General features: G+C 45.2%; 1 non-coding gene across 1 annotated transcript; it reads right to left on the bottom strand.

Annotated features, from left to right (window-relative positions):
* Positions 1-1,404: 1,404 nt before the first annotated feature.
* Positions 1,405-1,479, bottom strand: Trnas-cga. Its single transcript has one exon. It is a non-coding gene; the product is annotated as a tRNA-Ser (tRNA).
* Positions 1,480-9,500: the final 8,021 nt, after the last annotated feature.

Below are 9,500 nucleotides of genomic sequence, written 5' to 3' on the forward strand. Positions count from 1 at the left end.
AATACGTACGACATGTTTATGTTTTCCCCATGTATACAGAACTTTGCAAAACTAATGTGCAGTTACTGAATTACTCTCGATATCATTTCGGTAGTTTGTTAAGCCCATGTCATCTCAATGTCGAGTAGCCATGGCCCTCAGCCACATATATCAAGGACATAGTTTATTGTGACCATTTCATGATTTAAAGTTTCCTATAAATAACAGATAGCTTGCGATTATTGTGAAGGCTATAAGATATACTCCTTTATCTTGTAAAAATCATTGATGCTCTGAAATTTGGCGACTCTTGTGATGAACCATTAGTAGAATTAATAACTTACTTCCTCCCTACATATTCATTAGTATTATTTAGCCCACTTCGCTAGGATACTCAGTTTCTCCTCATACATTGTTTAGTAATAAACTTTTTTTGACATCCTAATAAAGGCAGATATTTGACTTTGTTAAAGGGGGTAAGTGATTCGCTTGTGTTTAAGTGGGAATGATGAATGATTGTCCTTTCAGTATCTTAACATATGGAATATGGCCACTAGAACGATCTATTTTACTGAATTTAATAATTCGCTTACGATTTTCATTTTCCCTTTTTTATCAGTTCTTATAAATCTAGAGGTACCTCGTCATCGGGGGTATTGCCAAGGTCGGGTTAGTCTAGTTAAGCTCTTACTGTGACCGCTAGATACTTTCCTTAACTATAGGGTTAATGTTTCCTGCATTTCCTCTTAAAATAAAGAACAATTTTCGACGTGACGCGGTTTTAAACAAACAGCGGTGTTTGCAGTTGATGTTGCTTACCACCGGTTTGAGACCAGGCGGCTGGTGAGCAATACGAATTTTCCTCCTCCAGTCAGGAAAAGTTTAAGACAACCGTGAAATTCAGTAAGAGCACGGAGCAGTAATAGCAATCTGAAGATAAACCATCAAGAAAATTGTGAGTTCCGCCAATCCGTGGCACCCGAATCACAGGCTTCAATTTCGTTGCCCCTATCTGCGGATGCAAAACTGAACCTTTTGCAGGCATGTATATTGAATGATGATGGAGATATCCGGCACTTCAGTTATATATAGGGTAATTTATTTTGCAAAATAAGTCACCCAAACTGTTTATCATGGTTTGTTCAGGCAATTTCTGATGGAGGAGCATGAATTTTTATACATCCACCAAATACAGAAACCAGTAACGCTACAAGTTACACATTATCCTGTGACGTTTCCGTGCCAACTGATACCTGTACCGTTCGCGAACACATTGTTTAAGTCGAGTGCATCACAGTGATGTCTTGAATCACGGATTTTCACTGTACGTATTATAAGATCAAATACGATTTCTTTTTCTAGCGAGTATAGACAAATTCTAAACATTAAGAACTGTTATGAAACTTCCTGGCAGATTGAAACTGTGTGCCCGACCGAGACTCGAACTCGGGACCTCTGCCTTTCGCGGGCAAGTGCTCTACCAACTGAGCTACCGGAGCACGACCCACGCCCGGTACTCACAGCTTTACTTCTGCCAGTACCTCGTCTCCTACCTTCCAGACTTTACAGAAGCTCTCCTGCGAACCCTGCAGAACTAGCACTCCTGAACTGTTATTGTCAGAAAACTGCATTAGCTTTTAAATCATAACAGAATGAAACTATAAACAGAATGCAATGTGATTTTAAATTGTTGTTTTTGCTTCTGTCTAATTAAATAAGAGTGGCTGCTCGTCCTAATGCTGAATCGGTAAAGCTCGCTCTAATTCGAGTTGCTAACATCTTGATTCTTCTCGACGCCAACTTTTGTTATCAAATGATACTATGCGCAATAGACCATAGACACACAGTCGTAACTCTTCAATGCTGTGTTTCATTTTAGCAAAGAGTTATTTATAGAAGAGAGTATGGTTGTACACGAGTTCTTGGGACGTGTGTACCTGCTGATCTGACACATCATTATCGTTCTCTCTAAGAGACTCTCGAAGCAATGACCGAAAAGACATGTTTTGATAGTTGTGGAAAGACTGTGTATGACTTCGTTGTGATATTCCTTCTTTTCCCGTAGCTGTCTATCTTAACTTTCAATCTTGTGTACAAAGAGTATAGTCACTGATCGAATCAATAAATTTGAAGCATTAAAACTGAATTACATACAGTATATTTGTGATCTTATCTCCCATGTTGTGCCCACTTCCGCTTACGACGTACTAATCACAGCATCAACTCCTAACTAAATTTGGTTGCATAGTAGGTACACTTTTACGTCAGAATGCTTTCTAAAATAAACTTTGATTATTTTTGTAAAGGAAAAGACATAACTTCACGGGTTGATTTTACAATTATTTTCAGTATATTTTCTCCCTCATTCTCGGGGGCCGTGAGTAATAATTACAGTTACAATAACTGTGAGCGACTGGGCGTCAGCACAGAGATCGTAAGAGCGTAAAATGTGTGTAGCGCCTTCAGCATTACCATTGCTATTAATGGACTGAAGTATTCATATCCCCTGCTGCTTGATGACAGCTGTTGTAAGGGCCAATCATCCAAAATAATACATTAAAATCACTCGAAGCAGACAAAAATAGAGACATCATGAGTATATTTGTTAATTTGGACGGACAGAGCAGACATTTCAAAAATTATAGACAGTTTAACTACTTATCGATACAAAACGCATTGTGTTGAGACACGAAATACATGCTATTTCATCAACTATATGATGTCACGCTCAGGGGAGAATCTTACACCTACTCAGAAAATTATGATGTGCTAACATAATTAGGGTCGAGACTGGCTACCGTATAAATAACAACAGAACGTTGGAGTAAGATATCGCTCTCACTAACTACATAATTGCCAGTCAGCTACAAATCATGTCTTTCAGCGATATCTTGAACTTCATTTCTTCTGTAGTTGCCAACAGTCGAAATTAGAAGTGACAAACTTTCATTATATAAGAAAATGACGCTTCATACGACTAAAGTTGTAAAAGACATGGAGAGATTAGAGGAGAGGGCTCAATGAGTTTCTGGAACATCTTAACTCGTGCCTCCCGAATATCAAGTTCACCATTCCACAGGAGAAGAACGGCGAGCTGCCGTTTCTGGATGTGCTAGTAAAAACGAAAGCCGATGGATTCATTGGCCACAGTGTGTATCAAAAACCCACACACATTTATATCTGCAGGGCAGCAGCTGTCACCACCTTGCACAGAAGAACGCACGCACGCAAGGCAGCAGCAGACGCCGTCGCGCGCGCACGTGTGCCCACGCGGGAGCGCACGCAGCAAGCAACTTTGTCCTGTTGTAGCACTCTTTCGGTTGCGTAGTGGTTTATTCACGAATAACACACTGCACACATAGGGACCGATAGCTAGGGACTTCGCGAGCCAGGACCCCCTTCGCGTGGGACAAGCCCGTGCTCGCAGAGGTCAAGGCTAGCTTTCCTTCTTCAATGCCCAAACTTCGACGCTTTTATTGGCGCTATGGCTGTCGCACGAAACGCACCTCGCTCGTCCGAGGCTACGGAGCAGAGGCAAGAACTCAACGCCACGAGAGACGCTGACCTGCATCAGGCAGGCATTTCAACGTCCAGCAGTGCCGCGCAGGATCCAAATGAAAGCCTGAAGCTTCTCACTGGCTTAATGCCAACTGCTACTAGGTGCTCCACGCCAACAGAAGAACCTCCTGTTCTTGCCAAGAGGAAAAAGACGGATGAGACAACCCCGAACCTGTTAGCTAATGAAAATCGACAAATGAAGTACCGCCCCATTCCAGATAAGGAGGGATTCATTCACCCACCCGGACGGTTCCTGTCCGCAAGGTCACGAGCGCCGCTTCGATACCAACAAATAACTCTTTCGCGGCTATGGACGCCGACCCAACCGACCAAAACACCTCCGCCACCACTGCCCACACCACTACTAAGTCACAGAAACCTCCTCCCATCATCATAGAATTCAAGGAGGCGTACAAAATCCTCCTGAAAACTACTAAGTGACTTCTCAGTAACCCTTTCCACTTAGAACAGCCGGTAAAGATCTTTACAAGCTTCAAACCAGAACTACCGCGAATTTCATAAAAGTCACGGAGGGAGTCTCGAAAAGGCAATGGGGATTCTACACCTATCCGCCTGACAAACCCATAAAAAAAGTTATCCGAGGGTTCCCCTTCAGTTTTTCGTGCGAAGACCTGAGGAAAGAACTCGAAGCAATTGGAATTGTCCCCAGGTCAATCTCCAGAGTACAATCGCCTAAAACACACAACGACACCCCCCTCTTTCTGGTATTGCATACCAATAAAGCAGACAATCGAAAACTGCTGACACTGAAGACCATAGACAATACGGATATCGCAACTGAGGAACCTCGGGGCAAACGTGGCCCCCACCATCTGTTATCGATGACAAGGCATCGGCATTGCGGCCAGACACTGAGCAATACCCATCAAGTGCGTGAAGTGCGACGAAGAACATACCTCTAAAGAATTCCCCAAGGATAAAGATACTCCCTCCCCCCACCCTCCCCCGCATGTGTCCGATGCAACGAATGTCACTCTGCCAGTTACCTCGGTTGTGAAGTCATCAAAGCCTACAGGACCAGACAAAAGGCAACCACACACCAGGGTCTCACGTATGCTGCTATCGCAGCTGGCAGAAGAAACACAAATGTCGCAGCAACCAACGCCAACACTGCCCCATCTTCTAAGGCCAATGCTCCCCCCCCCCCTGCAGGTATACAGAGAACCAACCCCCACCATCACAGGCGTGCTAAGTTCACTCCCCATCGTCCAGCTCCACCCCCTCCGATCACTGCTGAGCCTCAGCAGCACACAAAAAGTGCCGGATCGCCAACAGCACAGGCACAACATAACACGCCCAACACTCTCTCCCAGGAATTCAACTTGATCTCAGTCATGAAAGCCATGATGAAAGCCATCACTGACACCCTCCAGGCTATCGTCACCACCATTCCGCAGCAGATTTCTGCTGCAGTTCAAGTTGCCTTACAGGCCATTCCAAAGCCAACCGCCACCACTCAATATGGCAGCTAGATTTGGACTAACTGTGTGCACGTTTAACGCCAATGGAATCTGCACTCAAGTTCCTTCAACACGAAAGAATCGACGTGTGCCCGGTCACCGAGACACACCTGAAACCTGATATCCACGTACGAGTCGCCTACTACAGCTGTTTCCGGACGGACCGGCCGACTGCTGGTGGAGGAACAGCAGTCTACGTAAGAAACTCCCTGATGCGTCATCAAATGCCACTCCCAGCACTAGCCACAGTGATTCGTCATCAAATGCCACTTCCAGCACTAGCCACAGTAGAAGCCACATCGGTTACAGTCCAAACATCAAGAGGCCGCATACAATTCATCGCAGTTCACAGGCCCCCCGGTAGCCATCTAGAAGAATTAGATTTCGAGGCGTTACTGTCACAATAGGGAAACCTTTTTGTTGCCGCCGACTTTAACGCAAAAACTCTAACTGGAATAGCCGCATCACGAATATCATTGGACACCGTCTCCTACGAGTCGCAGAAAGGAACCATGCCATCATTGTGAGACCATACGACCCCACATGCTTTCCAAACAGAGGCCAGAGCGATGTACTGGATATAGCCATCGTTAAGGTATTCCCGGACGATGTTACTGCCACCACCAGCAGGGCCCTTACTTCAGATCATGAATCGGTAATCTTTGATGTCCGAAGAATCAGCTGGGAAACATAACGCCAATTGCTCGAAAGAGACCTTATAGACACGCCAGACCCAGAGACAGCAGTAGCTGAAGCCACACTACTATACAAAACATCCAAACCACTGGACGCTGCAACAGAGGCCACGCCACCGAGACGACTCACCAACTGCCTCCACCCATCAGAGCAGATATCAGAGAAAAAAAACCGCTCATTCAGAGAATGACAGGCAACGCGCAACCCAGCCACAAAGTGCCGAGTAAACAGACTGCAACGGGAAATAATGGCAGCAGTAGAAAAACACAAATCCAAGTTTGGGCAGATAAGATCGCGCTGCTACAGCTACAAGACCAATCACCCTGGAAGATGACAAAGTTTCTACTAAGGGAGAGAAGTTACCCCCACTATACTCGGGCAACAATATTGTCAGCGAACCAGACGCCAGAGCTCATGCCCTGGCAGATGCATTCGCAAAAAATTTCTCACCGACGCAGTCCACATTGACCTAGTTAACGAGCGCCTTCCAAGGTTCCTCGCCAGCTGAGCTGAAGACCACCACATCCAACCGATTTCCACAGCAGTAGTAACAAAACAGCTCGAAGAACTAAGGAGGACCAGCCTCCTAACAATTGAGCTGCTGAAGAAACTACAACCCACCGCAGCACCACTAATAGCGGCACCTTCCAACGAGATCTTGCCAACAGGCAACTTCCCCCTCACATGGAAATATGCTGAGGTCGTCGCCTTACCGAAGGTAGGAAAGGACCCTCAATCGCCCGCAGGTTACAGACCAATCACTCTTTTACCTGCAATATCGAAACTCTTTGAACGTCTGTAAATAAAGAGACTTCAGCAGCATTTGAAAGCAGAGCAACTGATACCAGACGTCGAGTTCGGCTTTCACCCAGGCCAGTCCACCACCCAGCAGCTACTACGCCTAGTTGAGGAAACACTTGGCACCATGGAAAGGAAGGAATCCTTCGCGGCTGTATATCTGGATGTCTCACGCGCCTTTGATTGCTTGTGACACTCCAGTCCCATGGTCAAAAACAGCGAAATACATGGGTGTGACCCTCGATAGGCCTCTGACATGACGCCCTCATATAGAAAACATCCGAGAGAAATCCAGGAGAAGAATGATAGTGCCTTACCCACTACTAAATCCATCATCAACACTACCATCAAGACTGGGAGTGATATTGTACCTCACATTGGTGCAGCCAATCCTAGACTACGCCGCTGTTGTGTGGGGCAATGTTGGTCCAACCCAAATACAAAGAATTCCAAACCGTGCTCTGAAAAGGGCACTTCACCTGCCACACCGGTTCCCAACGAACGACCTTCACCAGCTCGCAGAGGTGCCCTACCTGAGGGACCGATTCAGAACCACTGCCAAAGCCTTCCACGAAAGAACACAAAACTCAGAAAACAACCTTTAACGAGAACTTGGACACAGTGTCCACTACTAGGCCTCCACCAGATGGCCAGATGATCTACGAGAATAACAAGATCATACACTTCGTGTATATATATTTTGAAAAATAAAAATAAAAAATTTAAAAATAGAAAAAATAAAAAAGTGAAATGAATGTGTGTGTGTGTGTGTGTGTGTGTGTGTGTGTGTGTGTGTGTGTGTGAATGTGTTTACCGCAAGCTGTATAAATGAGTACAATGTGTATATCGTGTGAAAGTGTGAGCGAATGAAAAAAAGAAAACATCCAACCAGTGTTTTGAAGTCATTTTAATGCATGAAAAAATAAGCCAACCAAAAATCTGATATTTTATTTCCAATATATGTTGTTATTGAAAGCGTAGCCGAAAGGCTTGTGCTTCTATCTTTCAGACTGGGCAACCCTAGTTGCCCCAACAACTTCTGCAGCGCGCACTCGAGGAGTAGTCCCAAATTGCACCTGATGAAGGTTACGAGCTACGTTACCGAAATATCGTGCATGTACGACGCTGAAATCCGGCAAAACATCAGACAACCCAAGATGTAAGAGAAGAGACACTCTGCAGAGCTTGAGAAATCCAAAAAAATATAAAAGCACAAAATCGGTGAGAAGGGGATTGGCTGCCACTTTCAAGTGGTAAGAGTAATGACGTCACTGACGGGCAGGGTGACATCACTGATAATAGTGATTAAGTCACTAGATCTGAGACTTCGGTCATGTGATCTCACAAATTTAAACAAAGTGATCTGTAGTGCCCATAGACATACTACTATTTCTGTTGCTGTTGTGTACCGACAAAGCTGCTGTTAAATAAAGAACTGATTAGCAACAGCTCTGAATTATTAACAGAAGCCTAAAAAATTCAGTTTTTCAGATCGTAAAATCAATATTTATTTGTGAAACAGGTAATACTGTACTCACAGGATAGGTGAACAACGAAGTGTGAGGTTTAACAGTATAAAACACACAAGTATTTTTCCGAGTGTGTACATGCTTGTTCACGCGCGTGCACGTGTGTGAGTGTGTGTGTGTGTGTGTGTGTGTGTGTGTGTGTGTGTGTGTGTTTGTGTTAGTACGTTACAGAACTTCATTTTAGAATAGTCAAGTGTGAGGAAAGAAGGTCACAATAAGTTCGCGTTGTTTTCAAGACAGTTACTTTTGTGTCATTTGAGACCATGATATTGCGGCGTGACTGACGATTCAGTTCGCTGCTGTTTCAATAAACTGAAAGTGAAACTGTTGAATATGATATGTGTAATAGATTATTTCTCACAATTCGTTTTCGTTAACTTCATTTTCACAAGATCAATTCATCGGCGCGTTACGACTTTAAGGACGACCTGGGTTTACGAAAACCAGGGATTTATAATATACCTTGCCAATGTGGCATGACCTACATTGGCCAGACGACAACAACAATAGATATCAGGTGCAAGGAACATCAGAGGCACACCCAAATAAGACAGGCAACAAAATCAGCCAATTCTGAGTACTGTCTGGAGATAGGTCAATCCATGAATTACGATGAAACAAAATGTGTAGCAAAAACGCCCAGATTTTGGGACAGCGTTATAAGGGAGTCAGTAGAGATTAATGTGACCAATAATCTCATGAACCATGAGAAGGGTTACCAGCTAAGTAGAGCTTGGGACCCTGCTCTGGAAGTGTTGAACAAGCAACGTGGACATCTGCAGCACTCCACAAATAGAAGAGCTGAAGACGAGGACATGGAGAAGGATCCCCATGCAGAGTTCCAGGCGCACCAGACCGAAGGTCGGGTCTGACGGGCGCGGACCGCAGAGGGAACATCTAGAAACGCAGCGGACCGAAAATGGAACTGAAACGCTCCAGTAGATCACAGTGAGCGGGAGAGGACCTCAGGGGGAATGCCTGGTACCAAAGACGGGACTCCAAACGCATCAGACCGAAGATGGAACACCCAGGTGCGTGTATGGTGGGCGCGGACCGCAAAGAGAACAACCAGGATTGCAGCGGACGGGAAAGGGACGGCTCCTGCCATGACTTCTATTAGGCTTCTTGCCTAGTTGATACGTAGGTTAAGCAGCCTACACTGCTGTTCCTATAGCTTCCTATGTGTTCTTCTTCCATCTCTTTCTTGAAGTGTCGTCTGGTTGTCACTAGTTATGTCCGCTTCCTCTTTTGCTGCTGGTGCGTGGTCGCTACTCGCGCAGCAGGTCCGGCCAGCGTGTGGTACGTCGCCAGTGGACTTGATATCCTAGTCGCCTCACGAGTTGGTTGTCGGCTTCACTAGTTGCCGCGTAAAGACTTGCCGATGCTTGCCGGAAGCGCTGTTTGAGCGGCGGTATTCCGATAAGTTCGTGCAGTTCCCTCGTTGGGAAATCGCATGGCA

The sequence above is a fragment of the Schistocerca piceifrons genome, chromosome 3 (assembly GCF_021461385.2).
Source record: "Schistocerca piceifrons isolate TAMUIC-IGC-003096 chromosome 3, iqSchPice1.1, whole genome shotgun sequence".
NCBI lineage: Eukaryota > Metazoa > Arthropoda > Insecta > Orthoptera > Acrididae > Schistocerca > Schistocerca piceifrons.